Genomic DNA, 20854 nt, shown 5'->3' on the forward strand with positions numbered 1-20854 from the left:
TCCAGCTCTCTCCCTGCATCGTTCACTCCTTCCTGGGACTTAGGCCTGGAAGGGAAGTGGCCTCTCCCTCTAAGTCCATCATCCTCCCCATCATCCTCCAGGATGGGAGGGGTGGGGATTCCTTCTCTCTCTCTAGCAGGGTGTCCCTCAAACTTCCTCTCTTTTCTCTGTGAGCCAGTCCTTCAGGACTCAACTCAGAAGCAGCCAGGGCATCCTCCATTCTCTGTGGAAGGTCCTCTATGATCCAAACCCGTCAGGTGAGACTCTTGGAAGAGAGTCACCACACAAAATGACAATGATGAAAATCCATTGCTTTACTGTCCCATGACCACCATGTGTGTCATCGGACAGTAATGTGTGTGGGGGGGTGTGTGTGTGTAGGGTTGTTAAATAGTCACATTTCAACTTAAAGTTTGCCATAGATTTCTGAATGTGAAAAGAAAAATAAATTTTAATATATTAAAGGTTCTCATCATAAGAAAATAAGTTTCAACAATGTCTGGTGTTAACAGATATTAACTGGACTTAATGTGATGATCATTTTACAATATATACAAATGTTAGATGATTGCATTGTACATCTGAAACTAATATAATGTTGCATATTGATTATGTCTCAATTTAAAAAGAATAAAGAAGGAACCACAAATTAAAAGTCAAAGAAGGCCCTCTATAATATTTAATGCTAAAGTGAAAGTGTTAGTCACTCAGTAGTTTTTGACTGTTTGCCACCCTGTGGACTGTAGACTGCTAGGCTCCTCTGTCCATGGAACTCTCCAGGCAAGAAGGTTGGAGTGGGTGGCCATTCCCTTTTCCAGGGGATCTTCCTCACCCAGGGACGGAACCCAGATTTCCTGCATTGCAGGCAGGTTTTTTTTACCATCTGAGCGACAAGGAAGCCCTTATTTGATGGCTAAGAGCCTACCAGATAAAGTAACTACTAGGGCTGGCCTGGAAGAAGCACAAGCTGGAATCAAGATTGCCGGGAGAAATATCAATAACCTCAGATATACAGATGACATCACCCATATGGCAGAAAGTGAAGAGGAACTAAAAAGCCTCTTGATGAAAGTGAAAGAGGAGAGTGAAAAAGCTGGCTTAAAGCTCAACATTTGGGAAACGAAGATCATGGCATCCATGATCTTCATGGGAAATAGATGGGGAAACAGTGGAAACAGTGTTAGACTTTATTTGGGGGCTCCAAAATCACTGCAGATGGTGACTGCAGCCATGAAATTAAAAGATGCTTACTCCTTGGAAGGAAAGTTATGAGCAACCTAGATAGCATATTGAAAAGCAGAGACATTACTTTGCCAATAAAGATCCATCTAGTCAAGGCTATGGTTTTTCCAGTGGTCATGTATGGATGTGAGAGTTGGACTGTGAAGAAAGCTTAGGGCTTAAGAATTGATGCTTTTGAACTGTGGTGTTGGAGAAGATTCTTGAGAGTGCCTTGGACTGCAAGGAGATCCAACCAGTCCATTCTGAAGGAGATCAGTCCTGGGTGTTCATTGGAAGGACTGATGCTGAGGGTGAAACTCCAGTACTTTGGCCACCTCATGCAAAGAGTTGACTCACTGGAAAAGACCCTGATACTGGGAGGGATTGGGGGCAGGAGGAGAAGGGGACGACAGAAGATGAGATGGCTGGATAGCATCACTGACTCGATGGACATGAGTTGGAGGGAACTCCAGGAGTTCATGATGGACAGGGAGGCTTGGCGTGTTGCAATTCACGGGGTCGCAAAGAGTTGGACACGACTGAGCAACTGAACTGAACTGAACTGAGGGACCTCTTTGCAGAAGAAAGGCTGGAAAGGAAAGTAGAGATGGGGACCAGAGTCAGCAGGAAGGAAGAGCCTGTGAAAAATCCTTACAAAAACCTAAGGGGGTTGGGCTGCAGGGAAGGCTGCAGCCGTGTGCTGAGAACTAAGACTAGCTGTGCAGGTAGGGCAGTGTGTACCTGCGTGTGTCCAGGTCAGCAGTGGGGCAGTGAGGATTTGGGGAACAGGGCGTGGGATGGTAATGTGCTGGGGACACAGAGGTCATGCTGGGGATGTGGAGGTCAGGGCTCACAAGTTGTTGGCAGTGCTGGACAGCCAGGCAGAGCCCAGACACACACACCTTCAGTGCATTGGGCAGAAGAGAGTCCACACTGATAGACGCATGAGCAGGAACAAGAAGTCCGTGGCTGAGGAAGGATCTTCTAGCACAGAACTTTCTCAGCAGTGCTCAGAGTGACTCCCCGGGGTCCTGTGGTTGAGAGGCAGAACCCACCCCCTGAGGGAGACTACACTGGGTAGGCAGGACCCTGGGCTTATAACTCCTGCTGTAGCCAGACTGTTCTGCTGCCTTCCTGGTGGCGTAGAATCAAAACGAAGGCTTCATAGCCTTGATGCCTTGACATCTGGTCAACCTGGGAGGGCCCTCAGCCATCTGTCCTGGTCTCCCTCACCACTCTGCTCTCGCAGATAAATTCTCCTCGTCAAGAGGAGACCAGGCCCAGATCTTGCTTATCCTTGTGTGGAGGGTAAGTTCCTGCCAGGCTGAAAAACCATTCAAAGCAACCAATCACATCGTGCTATGGGACCAGGGGGTCTCTTTAAAAGAAGGAGGAGGAGGAGAAGGAGATGGTGAGTGCAAAAATACTTTAGTCAGTGGCTCAGGTATTTAGAGTGGTGGTCCACAAATGACTTTGACCACTTTCCTCTCTTGGGATAGAGGTTTTGAACACAGTCACTATCCTATGGAGTCTTATTAAGCTGTAAATGGCTTGCATATATTAGTGTATTACCCAGGTGATGCTAGTAGTAAAGAATCCACCTGCCAGTGTAGGAGACACAAGAAACACAGGTTTGATTCCTGGGTTAGGAAGATCCCCTGGAGTAGGAAACAGCAACCTACTCCAGTATTCTTGTCTGGAAAATTCTATGGACAGAGGAGCCTGGCAGTCTACCATCCATAGGGTAGCAAAGAGTTGGGCATGACAGAGCACACAAATACACAATATTCTGTATACACCATCATAAACAAAAATTTTTCAGAGAATAAGATAAAAGTTGCTACCATAAAAATTCTAATATTTTCTTTCTCCTTCGTGAGTCTTAAAAACCCATGCATGTACTAATAATCCAGGTAATTCAGGAAAAAGATGCCTCCAGGATCTTAGCCATCATGACACTATAATGTCAGTTCAATAGAGACTATCTCTGGTTCCAAGTTCACCTGGGAAGACAAATGGTTTTACTCAAAAGGACACCATTACCACAGCTGGATGGCAGTGCAAAGTCTTGACAAGGGCTTGCTGGTCAACCTCTCAGATGCTCGACAATAAAATGACTAAAAGAATCATGAGGTCTGAAGAAGTAAGAGAGGCAAGTGTGGTAGTTATTTTTGCCCATTAATGTGCCTTCCCAAAGGCATTGTTTTGCTCAGCATTGTAGACTTTTTTCTTACAGATGTCATAAATGTATCTAGCACAATCATAAAAATGTCACTGGGATCAAAGTGACTCAGTGTCCTCCTTCCTTATAGCTGAAATATGAGTCATATTGGATTATGACCCCCAAATTGCTTTTAAGGGAATACTCATGTAGAAAGTCCAGGCTAGGATGCTGCCTGAAGTTTTTATTCTTTTTCATCCTCCCACCAACAAATCTATAGACCTACCAGCGTCTCTATCAATCTCCTCTTCTTTCCTGGTACAGTGAACAAAGCTGGTAAATTCCTCTGCTTGTCTTCTGGGTCCTGTCTCTTGTTCTTTTCTCAGATATTCTACTCCTCACTATTCCTCTCTCTCCCTCTCTCTCTCTCCCACCCAGATACACTTATTCCTCCATACCAGATTATTCATGTCAGCACACAAACCTGATCTATCTTTAAAAGACATTTCTTGACCTCTTAGTCAACTCTGGCCAAAGCCTCTTCACTTTTTGCTCCTGTTTCCTGCAAAACAGGTTGTTAGACCCACTGTCTGAATTTAGGCACCTAACTACCCCCGCCTCCTGCTATCTCTTCCTTGTAGTCCTATCTATCCTCTATTCTCATTGCTCTACTCATGCGGTCTTGTAAAGGACCATGACCACTTCTATGTCATCACCCCATCAGACCTCTTCAGCCATCATCACAAGACCTTTGCAGCCTTAGGCACAGTCCCTTCCTCCTTTACAGGACACACGCCTCCCTTGAGTTTCTGATACTGTCCCTCCTACCCTTCTCCCCACGACTCTAGACTCCTTTTTGGTCACCTTTGCTCTCTTCTTCACTGTCCTCCACAACCTCTGCCTATTACAATGTCTGTGAATGGACTTTAGTCCTGCTTCTCCGCCTACACTCCCCACTTAGGTCTGCTTGGTTAGCCCCACGTTTGTAAATAACACCTGTGTTCTTTCTAGTCCAAAACTGTACATAAGTTCAGACTTCTCCTCTGAATCCCAGACTTATATAACTGATCTCCCATTTCAGTTCAATTCAGTCACTCAGTCGTGTCCAACTCTTTGCGACCCCATGAATTGCAGCACACCAGGCCTCCCTGTCCATCACCAACTCCCGGAATTCACTCAGACTCACGTCCATCGAGTCAGTGATGCCATCCAGCCATCTCATCCTCTCTCATCCCCTTCTCCTCCTTCCCCCAAGTCCTCCCAGCATCAGAGTCTTTTCCAATGAGTCAACTCTTCACATGAGGTGGCCAAAGTATTGGAGTTTCAGCTTTAGCATCATTGCTTCCAAAGAAATCCCAGGGTTGATCTCCTTCAGAATGGACTGGTTGGATCTCCTTGCAGTCCAAGGCACTCTCAAGAGTCTTCTCCAACACCACAGTTCAAAAGCATCAATTCTTCGGTGCTCAGCCTTCTTCACAGTCCAACTCTCACATCCATACATGACCACAGGAAAAACCATAGCCTTGACTAGACGGACCTTAGTCGGCAAAGTAATGTCTGCTTTTGAATATGCTATCTAGATTGCTCATAACTTTTCTTCCAAGGAGTAAGCATCTTTTAATTTCATAGGGGCAGTCACCATCTGCAGTGATTTTGGAGCCCCCCCAAAAAAATAAAATCTGACACTGTTTCTACTGTTTCCCCATCTATTTCCCATGAAGTGATGGGACCGGATGCCATGATCTTCGTTTTCTGAATGTTGAGCTTTAAGCCAACATTTTTGCTCTCCTCTTTCACTTTCATCAAGAGGCTTTTTAGTTCCTCTTCACTTTCTGCCATAAGGGTGATGTCATCTGCATATCTGAGGTTATTGATATTTCTCCCTGCAATCTTGATTCCAGCCTGTGTTTCTTCCAGTCCAGCGTTTCTCATGATGTACTGTGCATATAAGTTAAATAAGCAGGGTGACAATATACAGCCTTGACACACTCCTTTTCCTATTTCGAACCAGTCAGTACCTCCATTCAAATATCTTACAGGCTTCTAAAACATCAGTGACCAAAACAGAAGTCTGGTTTCCACCCTCCATGATCTGTTTTTCCATGAGTTTTCTGCACCTCATTATATGATGTTGTTGCTCACTGGGTGATCAAGATGAAAACCTAGGTGGGCCCTCTGTGTCCTCCCACCCTCCACATTCAACCAGCCATGAAGCTCTATGTGTTATTTTCTTATTGCTGCTCTAACCAATTCCCACGGTCTTGTGGCTTATACAATACAAATTTATCACCTTAACAGTCTTAAAAGCCACGAGTCTGGCATGAAACTCCTTGGGCTAAAATCAAGGTGTAAGCAGAATTATGGCCTTACTGGAGACTGCAGTTCATGCACGCATGCTAAGTTGCTTCAGTCATGCCCAACTATTTGCCATCCTATAGACTGTAGCTCACAGGGTCCTGTGTCCATGGGATTCTTCAGGCAAGAGTACTGGAATGGGTTGCTGCCGAGCCCCTGGGGAAACCCAGAGGCCCTAGGGGCGGGCCCATTTCCTTGCTAATTCAGGCTATTGGCAGAATTGTCTTCCTTGCAGTTGTTAGACTGAGAGCCCTTTTCCTTGTTGGCTACCAGCTCAGAGTCTTCCCCAGTTTCTAGAAGCCCCCTACACATCTTGGCTCTCTGTCGCCTTTCTCCATCTTCAAAGCCAGTGATGATGGGTTGAATCCCTTGCATGTTTTCAGTCTCTTCCGTTGTGTCTCTCTGTTTCAGCTAGGAAAGAGTCTCTGCTTTTAAGTTTCCATTAGATCATCCCACTCAGGTAACCGAAGATAATCTTCCCATCTCAAGATTTATATTCTTACATCTCCAAAGTCCTTCTTCCATCAGTTCACTTTCAGTTCAGTTGCTCATTCATGTCCGACTCTTTGCGACCCCATGGACTGCAGCACACCAGGCCTCCCTGTTCATCACCAACTCCCTGAGTTTACTCAAGCTCATGTCTATTGAGTCAGTGATGCCATCCAACCATCTCATTGTCTGTCGTCCCCTTCTCCTCCTGCCTTCAGTCTTTCCCAGCATCAGGGTCTTTTCCAAAGAGTCAATTCTTCACATCAGGTGGCCAAAGTATTGGAGTTCCACCTTCAACATCAGTCCTTCCAATAAATACTCAGGACTGATTTCCTTTAGGATGGATTGGTTGGATCTCCTTGCAGTCCAAGGGACTCTCAAGAGTCTTCTCCAACACCACAGTTCAAAAGCATCAAAAGTTCAAAAGGCCCTTGGTCCTTCTTCCATAGAAGGTAACATAATCACAGATTCTGGAATTAGACATAGACATCTTCAAGAGGCTGTTGTTCTGCTAAACACATCCTATCTGTCCTGCACCCAACACACATCTCAGGTCAGTTCACACCTCTCTCTCTGCTCCCACCACCCTCAGCCCCCCACCACCCTTTATCACAGATCCAATGGCCTCCTCCTATTCTTTCTGTTCCCACTCTTACTTTTCCAATTCACTTCCTACACAGCAGGCAAAATAATATTCTAAAATCTTAGATACACAGCCTTCTTCAATCTCCAGCTTAAGCCTTCACTGCATTCCCTTTCTGAGGGAAATTTTGAGACCAAAATTCAAATGCAAGGAGGTCTTTATGATCTGCACCTCCCTCTTCTCTCCAGCATTCTTTCCTACCACTCAGCCCCTGGCTCACCAGACTGTGGTCTTTCCTGTTCTTGGAAGGATTCTCTATCTTATTCTAGCTCCTGAAATTCTTGGCTTTATTTCATCCTATAGGCAATAGACCAAATACTGTCTCCTCAGGTCTGCCTTCCCCAACCATCTTACCTAAACCAGACCCCTGATCTCACTCCATTCTGATTACAATCACATTACTCTGTTTTTGTCCCCTATAATTTGAATTCATTTCACCTTTCCATTTATATATTTACGTGTGTGTGTTAGTCACTCAGTCATGTTCAACTCTTTCCAATCCCATGGACTGTGGCCCTCCAAGCTCCTGCTCTCTTATATATTTATATTCCTTGTTTATTGCCTCCCTCCTCAAGTTGAGCAAAATTAAAGGGCCCCCATTCTATCTGTAGCTCCATCCATTCTCCACAGTGAGTGGTGGAGTGTTTCACATCTAGCAAGCAGGCCATGTTTGTTTGTTGATTGACTGAATGAAGGAACTGATGAATCAGGACCATTCCCCGAAACCAGAGGGAGTCACAATTGCATATTCAGCAGAAGAAAACCCTCACTAGTGGAGGGATGCAGTCCACCGGTTTATGAACTTAAGCAGGGGAAGAATGAACCTGCTAATGAGTGTGAATATTGCCCAAATTCTGGAAAGCGTAAACCAAACCAAATGAATAAGGGAAAATTTTGTGTCTGCCTCAAGAACTAAGAACACTGCACTATTTGCTTTGAGCTAAACAGAGGTAGAGAACAGATGACATGACTCTGAGTTGGTATTTTAATAAACCACTGAAGATGTATAAGGACTATTACCAAAGCGATAGATGGGTCTTGCTCACCAGTGGCCTCGAACAAATGGTTACTGGCATGAGTTTTCCATGTTTAATATATAAGGGCATGTGGAATGTGTGCACATCCTCTTTATTACTGATTTTTACTGTTTTTCCTCCTCCTTCTGGAGACAATTTGTTTACTGCTTCAGAAAAAAAGAAGAACATATCTGTTTAACTCTAACAGTTAAGGTCTCTATTACTTTGCTATTTTGCTTCCATCACCACACATATCTTCTCTGAGACAACTTTATGGCTGAGACAGTTTTCATGTAAAATCTATTTCTATGTTCTCTGCTCCTATCCTGGCAAACATTTCCGAATGTGCAGCTTGATCTATCTCGCTATGCATCTGGAGTCATGGCTCTCCTCCGGGGCAGTTCATTCCCCAGGGGACACTGGGCATTGCCTGGAAATACTGTTGGGTGTCACAACTTGGGGAGAGGGAGGGAGGAACTGGCACCTGGTGGGTAAAACCAGGAATGCTGCTAAGCCTGCTGCAATGCACAGCACACTTCCACAACAAAGACCCAGCAGGTCTAAAGTGTCAGTGGTGCTGAGGCTGAGAAATCACGTGATGGAGGGAAAAAACACATGTCAGTCAGATGCTCAGTTGTATCCTGACAGCACAGAGGAGGTGAGAAGGGAAGGATATACCACTGCAGCAAGGGCACATTTTGCTATTCAGAGATGGGACCCAGAGCGTCACTTCTCTTTACAGTAATTGATCTGAAGACTAGCATCCTAGCCTAATTCTCTCATTTTTTGTTGCTCAGTTGCTAAGTCACATCAGACTCTTTGCAACCCCATGGGCTGCAGCACCCCAGGCTTCCCTGTCCTTCACCCTCTCCTGGAGTTTGCTCAAACTCATGTCCATTGAGTTGGTGATGCCATCCAAACATCTCATCCTCTGTCATCCCCTTCTCCTCCTACCTTCAATCCTTCCCAGCATCAGGGTCTTTTCCAATGAGCCAACTCTTCACATCAGGTGACCAAGGTATTGGAGCTTCAGCTTCAGCAACAGTCCTTCCAATGAATATTCAGGGTTGATTTCCGTTAGGATTGACTGGCTTGATCTCCTTGAAGTCCAAGAGACTCTCAGAGTCTTACCTCACTTATCCTTTTCCCAAACAACTTATGATGCTATGGAAATTCACGAGACCCTCTCCGGGGCACTTGTGGCTTCTGATTGCTCCTTCCCTCCTGAAGCCACTCTCCCCTTGTTTTCAGGACACACCCTCACCAGGGTCCTCCTTGACCATCTTCTTTGTGCCCTGGTCTCCTCCTGCCCACCCACGAATGGTGGTCTCTCTTCATCCCACTGTGTCTTCCTGGACGATCACATTCACTTTATCCTTTTAACTCTGCCTTCATGCTGGCAACTTTCCAAAGTGCATGTCTAAGCCACAGATTGGACTGGGCTCCTGACTTCAATGTCCAGTTGCTTCCTGGTCATATATGTGAATGTCCTCTAAGCATCTCAAGTTCAACATCCCTAGTCTTGCCTTTTCTCCTCTGTTTTATGAATTTTCACTGTCTACCTGAGACCTAGCCCTGATGGTCATCTTAGTCCTTCCCTTTCTTGCATAACTATTTCCAATTCAGCTCAAATCAGAAGTCAAGTCTGGTCACACTTTTCTCATTAACAGCCCTGCCATATCCCTCCTCTGCCATTGCTATCACTGAAGTTCGTGTTGTTTCCCCACCAATCCCCAGAGCCATCTCTCAGTGGGTCTTCCGAAGTCTGCTTTTTCCTTTCTTTTATCTGGCTCTTCTCACCTACCAAGAGGGCTTCTCGGGTGGCTCAGAGATAAAGAATCCAGCTCCAGTGCAGGAGACATGGGAGACATAGGTTGATCTCTGTGAGGGAAAGATCCCCTGCTGAAGGAACTAGCAACTCAGTCCAGTATTCTTGCTGGGAAAATCCCAGGGTAGCAGGAGCCTGGCTGGCTACATTCCAAGGAGTCATGAAGAGTCAGATAGAACTGAGCAACTGAGCATGCAGGAGCATGCATCTACCAAAAAGATAAAACATAAATCTGATTGCTTCAATCCACCACTTAAATAAGTTCATGATTTCTGTGTACCTGGTGGATCGATTTCAACATGCCTACCCTTGCTCAAAGGCCCTGCCAAGGTCTGACCTGACCTTCCTTTCCAGCCTTGGTCCTCTCTGCCTCTCTTCTCACACCAATATTTGGGTCATGCTGAGTGTCTCGCCTTTATCAACCCACCCTGCCTTTGCTGCTGTTGTTCAGTTGTTAAGTTGTGTCTGACTCTTTACAACGCCATGACTCTGCAGCACCCCAGGCTTCCCTGTCCCTCACCAGCTTCCAGAGTTTGCCCAAGTTCATGTTCATTGCATCAGTGATACCATCCAACTATCTCATCCTCTGTCACTGTCTTTTCCTTTTGCCTTTAATCTTTCTCAGTGTCAGGGCCTTTTCCAAAGAGCAGGCTGGAGAAGGGAATGACAAACTACTCCAGCATACCTGCCGTGAGAACACCAAGAGCTGCATAAAGAAGCCCTGGCTCTACTTTATCTTATGAACTTTCCTTACATTTTGACTGTCCCAGAATTATCACACACAGACACACACATACACACACACACAACACTTCATTCCTGGACACTTTCTCACTTCCAATCAATTGAAAGCCTGAGCAGGGACTTCCCTGGTGGACCAGTGGTTAAGAATCCACCTTCCAGTGCAAGGGATGCCAGTTCAATCCATGATTGTTGTTGTTCAGTTGCTCAGTTATGTCTGACTCTTCGGGGAGCCCATGGACTGTAGCCCACCAGGCTCTTTTGTCTGTGGGATTTCTCGAGGAAGAATAGTGGAGTCAGTTGCCATTTCCTCCTCCAGGGGATCTTTCTGACTCAAGTATTGAACCCCCGTCTCCTGCATTGCAGCCAGATTCTTTCTTGCTGTGCCACCAGGGGAAGTCCCTCGATTCCTGGTAAGGGAGGTGAGATCCCACAAGCTGTGAAACAACTAAGCCACAGCTACTGAAGCGATGCATTCTGGAGCCTGTGCCCCACAACGAGAGAAGCCTGGGAGCTAGAGAAGTCTTAGTGCTCAAAGGACAAAAGACCCAGTGCATGTCCCCGGGGGTTAAAAAAAATATTGAGCAGCCTGTCCTTTAGGCTTCATTGCTCTAAATGTGTTTGTCTTGGTGCCAACGACTTACTGCCCTTGTTTGTGTGCTTTCATGCTTTCCTTTTGACTATAACCTTTTTGCTGCAAAGGGCATATTGCACACTCTCTGCCCAGCAGACACCACAGCAGCAGGATCAGAGTTGGCTCAATGATTATTTGTTGAGTTAATTAATTGAATAGACATCTATTTTGCTCTAAACACCTCCACAAGTCTTGACTCGGCTGAGGGTTGGGACTGAAATATCAACCACTCCTGGCTTAAAATTCAATGTTTCACAATTCTTTTTCATATCCTGTTGAAGTTTAATGTTCACTAGGGCTTGTGGACGTTAAAATATGAGTAATACATCAATAGCCCTTCTCCATGGAAATAAAAGACCACGATGAACATTTCTGTAAATCAACTTTCATCTTAAATCACTTCACTCTTTCCCATTACATAATGTCAATGAAAGTCAATACCATAAGTCTTTCAGAATTTCCTACCCATAAAGTAATTTGTAGTTTCCTACTCATTTATGCAAGTTATTAGTAGTTTTATATTCTATAGCAAAGCTGAAAGCATCCAATGCCTATCAATGCTAACTTATGCATAAGCTTATTTATTGAACATACCATTTTTCTTTCCTACCATTCCCCAGGCCCCTCTCCTAAATATAATGAGAAGTTCAACACAGGGAAAAATTGGCTCTGATGATTTATTCAAATATCACTGTATGAATAAAATTTTAGTGTTACCACTGGGTTACTCCATCAAAATATAATCAAATAGGTCAAAAGTCATCTAATTATCAACTTCATTTCAGAAATTTATTACCCAATGGTAACCGTAAAAGTAAAGCTATAATATCCTATAAAAAGAGAACCAGTAAGATATTGAGAGGGTAACAGGCAGGAAGGCCAGGGGTCTCCAAACAGAGGAAATAGCCTGCAAGTGTCAGACATTTTTATCTCACTTAAGCGACAGGAGGAAACAAACTAGCGATATTCCTTCTCTATACAAATTTAAAAGGAGGTTTCTCTTAAAATTCTGTGTTGCCATAATGACACCTGGTTTCACCTGAAGTTAACCAATGCCTTTTTCTTATGGAAATGTTTATCCTAAGCTAAGCTAATGTACTATGCATTTACCCCAAACTCTGTCTTCAAGTCGGTTCTGCCTTTTGGGCTCAGAACCTACTTGATAAACCAGTATGTTATACTCCGATATTGTTCCTCTAATCTATGTAAATGAAACTATTCGTATGGTGATCTGCCCTTCTTCAAGATTCGAGTTAATCATTTTATGGCCCAAGATAAACCATTTGGTACCAAGATTATCCCCAAATACATCTTATGGGTGAGGGGCCTGGTGCCATTCTGAGTTTTGAGACATTCCTTTCTTTCATTAACAGGCTGCTTGTGACTATATAACATCCAGCTGAAGACTAGCAGGGGGGTACTCTTTCTGCCCCCTTCTGATGCCTATGTCAGAAGCTTTCTCTATCTCCTTTATACTTTAATAAAACTTTGTTACACAAAAGCTCTGAGCAATCAAGCCTCGTCTCTGGCCCCGGATTGAATTCTTCTCCTCCAGGGGCCAAGAATCCCGGTGTCGTGATTCAACAACAACCGTTCAATATGTAGAGCTTATACATTAACTGACAGACCTGGTAAATATTGGGATTTTCACAAGCAACAGACTCTTGTTGTTCAGTCATAAAGTCCTATCCAACTCTTTGCAACCCCATGGACTGCAGCACCCCAGGCTCCCCTGTCCTTCACTACCACCTGGAGTTTGCACAAATTCATGTCCATTGAGTCAGTGATGCTACAAACCATCTCATCCTCTGCAGCCCACTTCTCCTCCAGCATCAGGGTCTTTTACAGTGCGTTGGCTCTTCATGTCATGCGGCCAAAGTTTTGGCGCTTCAGCCTCAGCATCAGTCCAGTGAATATTCAGGACTGATTTCCTTTAGGACTGAGCAGCTTGATCGCCTTGCTGTCCAAGGGACTCTCAAGAGTTTTCTCCAGCACCACAATTCAAAACCATCAATTCTTTGGCACTCAGCCTTCTTTATGGTCCAACTCTCACATCGGTACATGACTACTGGAAAAACCACACTACAACAAATGAGCAACATACCCCAACTCTGTCTGGATTAAATAGGAGGATTTATCAGAAAAACATCAAGAGTGCACAGTGTTAGTGCAGGTGACTGGAGACTCAGATAAGAAAATGGACAGCTTCAAGAGACCCTCAGCAAGAAGTGTCCGGTCAGGGAGGCTCCGTCTCAAGTGAATGAACTCCAACTATTCTCATTTTCTTCCCTCTGCTCAAGATCCACTTCTAGGGCTGATGTGTCCAATTAGCTCAGGTTGGGTCACACCCATTCCTTACATCAGAACACTATATTATAGTCTACCTCAGTCAGTTCAGGCTGCATGACAACATGCCATGGACCAGGGAGGCTTAAACAACCGGCATTTATCTTCTCACAGTTCTGGAGGCTGCAAGTCTGAGATTAAGGTGCCAGAAGGATGGGGTTCTGGTGTGGACCTCTTCCTGGCTTGCAGGTAGCCACCTTCTTGACATATCCTCTCTCGGCAGAGATAGAGAAAGCTCTCTGGTGTCTCTTCTGATTAGGCATCAACCCCAAATGAAGGCCCCCTTCTCAACTCATCTAACTCTAATCACCTCCCGAAGTTCCATCTTCAAATACCATCCCATGAGAGACTGGGGCTTCAAGTAGTGAGTTGGGGGGAGCACAGACACTCCCTATACAGACCCTCAGAGTATAACGCATGAGGAAGAGCTCCAAAAGGAGCATGGATCTCCCTGGATGGCCAGACAACAATTAAACTAGCAAGTGGATTGACTGCATGTCTGAGGTCATGATATAATTATGAAGACCATGGTACACTGATATATTTAATTAAACATGCATGCATGCTGAGTTGCTTTAGTCATGTCCAGACCTTTGTGACCCCATGAACTATAGCCTGCCAAGCTGCTTTGTCCATGGGAACTTTCCAGGCAAGAATACTGGAGTGGGTTTCCATGCCCTCCTCCAGGGGATCTTTCCAAACCAGGGGTCAGACCTGTGTCTCTTACACTTGGCAGGTGGGTTCTTCACCACTAGTGTCATATGGGAAGCTCCCATAGCACAGGAAGCTCTATCCAACACTCTGCAATGGCTTACATGGGAATATAAACTTAAAAAGAAGGGGTATATGTGTACGTGTAACCATTTTGTTGTACACCTGAAACGAAAGCAACATTGTAAATCAACTTACTCTAATAAAAGTGTTATAAAAATAAAAATTAATTGTTTTCAATGAGGGAGAATTTTGTCTTTCCTCTTCAGCAAATATTCATCTGTATTTAGAGATTTTTTTTTCCACAGTGAACAGTTCAGTGGTATTTAATATATTCACAGTCTAAATCAACTATACTCCAATAAAAATTTTATAAAAATAAAAATAAAGATAAAAAAACATAGGGCACACCTCCAGAAAAAAAAAGTAAAAATGCAACTCAGATTTTAATGTTCCAGGGAGAAAGAAGGTTACCTTTCAGCTTGGTTGTCTAGAATGATCTATTTCCAAGAGCAACTGAGGAGCTGAGATTTCACTAGCTACAGTCTTTATCTGGGCATCTAGATATTTATTTCAAGCAAACCCTTCCTCAGAAATCATATACCAAGATCAGGAAAAGCCATAGCTTCTGAAATTGTGGAAAGAATACTAAAATTTTATCACATATTCAGATTATACTCTTCCATAGCCCAAAGTGACCTGAATCCTTCATGAAGCAGAGGTAGATGTTTGGATAGAGCTCATATAGCTGACCTGGAGACCTTATAAAACAGCCCCTAGAAAAATGTTACATTTAGCCATTAGCAGCTCTAGACAGTGAGTAAACAGATTTGTCTTCATTGCAGCCCAAGTCTATGTTGTTGTTATTGTTCAGTTGCTAAGCCGTGTCTGACTCATTGCAAACCCGTGGACTGTAGCATGCCAGGCTTCCCTGTCCTTCACTATCTCCTGGAGTTTGCTCAAACTCATGTTCATGGTGTCCATGATGCCATCTAACCATCTCATCCTCTGTTGACCTCTTCTTCTCCTGCCTTCAATCTTTCCCAGCATCAAGGGCTTTCCAATGAGTCAGTTCTTTAAATCAGGTGGCTAAAGGATTGAAGCTTCAACTTCAGTCCTTCCAATGAATATTCAGGATTGATTCCCTTCAGGATTGACTAATTGGATCTCCTTGTAGTCCAAGGAACTCTCAAGAGTCTTCTCCAGCACCACATTTTGAAAGCATCAATTCTTTGGCACTCTGCCTTCTTTGTGGTCCAAATCTCACAGCTGTAAATGACCAAGTCCATGAGATCCTAACAAAAATTTTTTTAAAAAAAGCAAAAGATTCCACTGAGACCCTCTAGTCAATGATTACTCCCCATTTGAACTGTAAAGATTGGTTTTTAAATCTCCAGGCGCACCCCACCTGCTTCCCTCCTGAACACCTGCAGCTCTGTCAGCAGTATTACTGGGGTAATTGCAGCTCCAGGCAAAGCTCTCTCTCTGACAGGTTGGGTGTTTTGGACACGACTTTGTTTCCTAGATGGTGTGAGGCATTAAAAGTGATCTCAGCAAAATATTAGACTTTTCAACCCTGCCTTTCCCAACCTCAAAAGAGCCCTTAGGAAAAGGGGCTCATTAACGTGCCCCACATCATGTTCCAAGACAAGAGCTGCCCCAGTAGCATTTCTGTGTCCTCATGCCTGGCTCTTTCTTTAAGACTTGCTGTTCCCTGTGTGTGCAGAACAGGATGGCATAGTACTGAGAGCTCACACATTCTCTTTCTGGGCAAGAGGGGGCCGGGAGTCAGACCCCTAACCAGGGTTCAGGCAGCCTGGGCTCCACAGAGAGCAGGAGTTAAAGGAGAACTAGGAGGTGCTTTTGGGGTAAAGCTGACAGCCAGCCCCAGTGCCAGTGTGGGGGTCTGGGCAGGGGGATGGCAGTGAGGCACAGCGACACCTGGAAGAGAGACAGGAGGATGGACCAGGATGCAGAGCTTGGACCTGGGCATCTCCTGAGTTGCACAAGCACCACAGTGGGGATGTGATGGGTTCTGCTGTGTCTCCACAAATTCATCCCTAGGATCTCAGCATGGGACTTTATTTAGACATGAGGTCTTTGCACAGGTATTAATAATTAGTTAAAAATGAGATCTTACCAGAGTAAGGTGCTGCTGCTAAGTCACTTCAGTCCTGTCAGACTGTTTGCAACCCCATAGATGGCAGCCCACCAGGCTCCCCCGTCCCTGGGATTCTCCAGGCAAGAACACTGGAGTGGGTTGCCATTTCCGTCTCCAATGCATGAAAGTGAAAAGTGAAAGTGAAGGAGCTCAGTCATGTCCAACTCTTAGCGACTGCATGGACTGCAGCCCACCAGGCTCCTCTGTCCATGGGGTTTTCCAGGCAAGAGTACTTGGAGCGGGGTGCCATCATCTTCTCCAGAGTAGGGTGAGCCCTAATCTGACTGGCCTTTTTTTGAAAAGAGGAGGTTAGGACACAGATGTACACACGGAGCTAACAGCTGAAGTCCTGCTGCCATATCCAGGAAACTCCCAGAAACTAGGAGAGAGGCATCAGACAGACGTCCCACACAGCCCTCCCAAGGACCAACCCTGCCCCAACCTTGACCTCTGACCTCTGTCCAAGGCTGGAAGGCAATAAATTTCTGTTGCTCAAGCCACTTTGTGTTGTTTTGTTAGAGCAGCACTTGGAAACCAGTATGGGTGACATGCCCTATTGAGGGGACTGTGTCCTGAAACTCCATCTTATATGATCAAAAGATAACTCTATTTACTATCCTTTTTGGAAAAACACCAGAAAATATTACTTATATGACACCGCAAAGGAAACTTGAGGTTTCAATGGACTCAATGGACATGAATTTGAGCAAAGTCCGGGAGATAGTGGAGGACAGAGGAGCCTGGCAGGCTGCAGTCCATGGGGTTGCAGAGTCCGAAAAGGTGTAGCAACTAAACAACAACAACCACAAGGAAGCTTACTGCCATCGAGTGTATTAATATTTGCAAAGTCTTTCTAAGACATGAGTTTTCATCGCTTCATACACAGCTGTCGTTTAAAGAACACGGAACTGTATCTGTGTGCCAATTTGAAAAGAAAAACATTTTGTGGTCAGAAACCAGTCTTGTTCTGCTTTCATCTTTGAAATCTGCTTTAAAGATCACATTGTAACTACTCTTCATTTTACAGTTTTCCCAATAGCTTTTGGGCCAACACCAATGAAACTTTGACCTGAATTGACCCAACTATCTCTGCAAGATAGGAGTCTGTTTTTGCACAGCTTTCTGCTGTTTAGTAGATTAATGGAGTGTGTCAGGATAGTATGCAAGACAAAGGGATCGCTAGGCTGAGAGCTTGGGGAAATTTAGATGAAATTTGCAATTTAAAGCGAATTTTGTAGGGGGGGGCGGTTTTCTACGTGGCAGAAGAGCTCCCTCACTGTGATCTATTGAAAGTCAACCCTCAACACAAGGGCTTGTAAAAAAAAAAAAGAAAAAAAAAATGTGAATGATAAAAAATATATATATAAAGTAAAAACTATAATTAAGAATTAAAGCCAGTTTTTCTTCCCCCAAAATCTTTTGCCCCAACAGAGTAAAACCTTTTAAAAAAACATACCGTTTCATATACATATGTGCCCTCCCTCATCTATGGCTGATTCACCTTGATGTACGGCAGGAACCATCACAATATTGTAAAGTAATTATCCTCTAATTAAAAGTTAAGTTAAATAAAAAATGATGTGCATTTCAGATCATGGCACCAAGTGTATATGAAGCCAGAAATAATCCTCCTCTGGTTATTTTTTCCCATTGAGCAGTGAAATGGGGCTTCCCTGGTGGCTCAGATGTTAAAGAATCTGCCTGCAATGCAGGAGACCCGAGTTCAATCCCAAGGTTCCCCGGAGAAGGGAATGACTCATTCCAGTATTCTTGCCTGGAGAATTCCATGGACAGAGGAGCTTGGTGGGCTACAGTCCATGGGGTTGCAAAGAGTCAGACAGGACTGAGTGACTAACACTTCCTCTTTTCAGCAATGAAATACATACATTTACAGGACAAAACGTCATTTTTTCGGAAGTGTTAATTATATGATGATCCACAAGGTGGACAGATACAGAGCTATACGGTAACTGACACACAAAAGCCCGGTCCTCAGATGGAGGCGGACCCAGGTGTATTGCCGTTGCTCCTGTCTGAGCTGTTAGGCCTGAGATGCTTCCTCCTCATCCTTCAGCCAGAGCTCATGTTATCCTCCTTGGTATCCAATCAGCTTTATTTGTCCTTGATTTATTTATAATCTTTCTCATGACAATTCAGAGGAGACTCACCCCCACGGCGACAGCCTAATTACATCCATGTGTCCACGGAGGGTACCAGATTTGTCCTGCCATTAATATGTGAGAGGAGCAACGAGAAACTGGATGCAATCTTCAAAGACTGAAGCTGGTTGAAAAAAAAAAGTGGGACAACATAGACATGTGCAGACTGAGATGGGGTGTGACTGGTCAGAGGGTTTTAGTTCTTCCTCTCAAGGTTGCAAAAGGTTGCATGAGCAGGCATGCATGCTAAGTCACTTCAGTTGTGTCCGACTCTTTGGGACCCTGTGGACTGTTCAGTCCATGGGCATCTCCAGGCAAGAATACTGGAGTGGGTTGCCATGCCCTCATCCAGGGGATCTTCCCAACCCAGGGATCAAACCCCAGTCTCTTATATCTACCTGCATTGGCAAGCAGGCTCTTTACCACTAGCGCCACCTAGGAGCCCAGTAGCCACTACATCCAGAGACAGGAAATATTAGGTTGTCCTCTAGGTATTCCACAGGATTGAAACCTGGACTCACCCGTTTCTCCCTGAAAAACAAGTATCTCTCCAAGTATCTCTATTTTCATTTATAAATATATCATATCCCAGGTTATCCAGGCTCAAAACCTCCAAGTCGTTCATTAATTTCACAAACCTCTAGGTACTGAGCTATGTATGCAGTTGGGAACTCACGGCTCCGTAGGGAAATCAGAAACCAACCCAATGGCCTGTGGCACAAGCCAGAGCAGCAGAAGTGTCTGTGGGTCCATAGACAGGAGATGCCCCAACCAGCCCCGGAGCGGGGCTTGGCCAGCCATTTGTCCAACCACTTACCAAAGAGAAATTGCACTGGGCTCCTTCCGAATGATTAGGGAGGATTATGTACTGTTTGCTCCTCATGAGAAGAGAAGTCCATTAGTGCCCTTTTTATCACCTCTCCTTACAGATTAAAAAAAGGAGTTTCATTGGAACAAATTCAATAAAATGCAATGAACTCTGATGATCTGTCTCCCCACTGAAATGGAAGTGCCATGAGAGCAGAATTATTTTCTGTTTTGTTCGAGCTTGGTGTTTACTAGGTGCTCAATAAACATTTGTTGAATGAGTGAATGAGAGAATGTGTAAATAAGTGAATATATTTATTCCCTGTCCTCCCACAGCCAGTACAAGCCAGCAGTCATGGGGCAGTGAATCTGATGCAAACCAAGCCTTACTGGGCTGTGCCAAAGGCTAGAGAGTCTGGCAGGAAGGAAGGGCTGGCCTGGCCAGCATGCACCAGCCCAGCTGATTGCCTGCCGAAGCCATGTCCTCCAAGCCTGCGACTGTGGCTGATAAGCTGCTGATTTTGCCACACATCTGGCTCTATGCATTCTGTTGTTTCAGAAATCATGTGAGCAGGAGAGAGGTGTTACTTAGTGACGCCCCTGAAGTCCCCACATTTGGTATTTGGAGCTATACAGAGCATTCGGCCTAGACATCTGCCATTGAAGCTGGGAATCTCAGGATGCTTCTTTAAGAACTGGTGAGATGAGGAAGGTTGATGATGGAGTCAGGTTAAGCAGCTGCTGGGAACGGCAGCAAACCAGCACTCTGCTCAGCTCCAAAATCCTGCTCAGCCTGGACTCATGGCCAGCAGCGTGTGCTCATGGGGACAGGGCCACTCTGAGTAACAGAGGGCCTTAGCATGGTTCCCCTCCCGGCTGGCAACACAGCTTCCCTGTGTAGATGGCTGTTGCTTGACTTTAAACTAGCAGAGTGCAGCTTGCCCAGGCGTTCAATGCTTTCTCAGTGTGGGTGGTGGAAAAACAGTTGATGTTTTATGGATTTGTTAGGCCAGGTTTGTAGTCACATAGTTTACGATTGGCAGGTTCTGTATGTTTTGGGGGGCGTTGCTGTTGGGATTCAATTTTAAGTTGATAGTATCAGGCCAAGGGGGCAGCAGCTTGCCACATTAGAAGTACTTAGGAAGTGAGGCGTGAATCCTTTCTTACCTTGTCCTGACACTCTGAAGTGTCATACTATCATCTCCCTCCCACCACTATCGTTGCCACCGCCTTCATCACTACCCTACCCACTGCCTCCACCACCGCCGTCCCCACTGACCTGGTTGCCACCACCATCACTACCATCACCACCACCACCTCTGCCACAGACGCCACCTTCATCACCACTCTATCACCTCCATCACTGCCATTACCACTTCCATCACCATCACCTCCACCACCACTATCACCTCCACCACCACCATCACCTCCATCACCATCACCTCCTCCATCACCACCATCATCACCTCCATCACCATCGTCTCCTCCATCACCACCACCTCCACCACCATAATCACCTCAACTACCATCATCACATCCACCACCACCATCACCTCCATCACCATCACCTCCTCCATCACCA

The sequence above is a fragment of the Oryx dammah genome, unplaced genomic scaffold (assembly GCF_014754425.2).
Source record: "Oryx dammah isolate SB20612 unplaced genomic scaffold, SCBI_Odam_1.1 HiC_scaffold_2, whole genome shotgun sequence".
NCBI lineage: Eukaryota > Metazoa > Chordata > Mammalia > Artiodactyla > Bovidae > Oryx > Oryx dammah.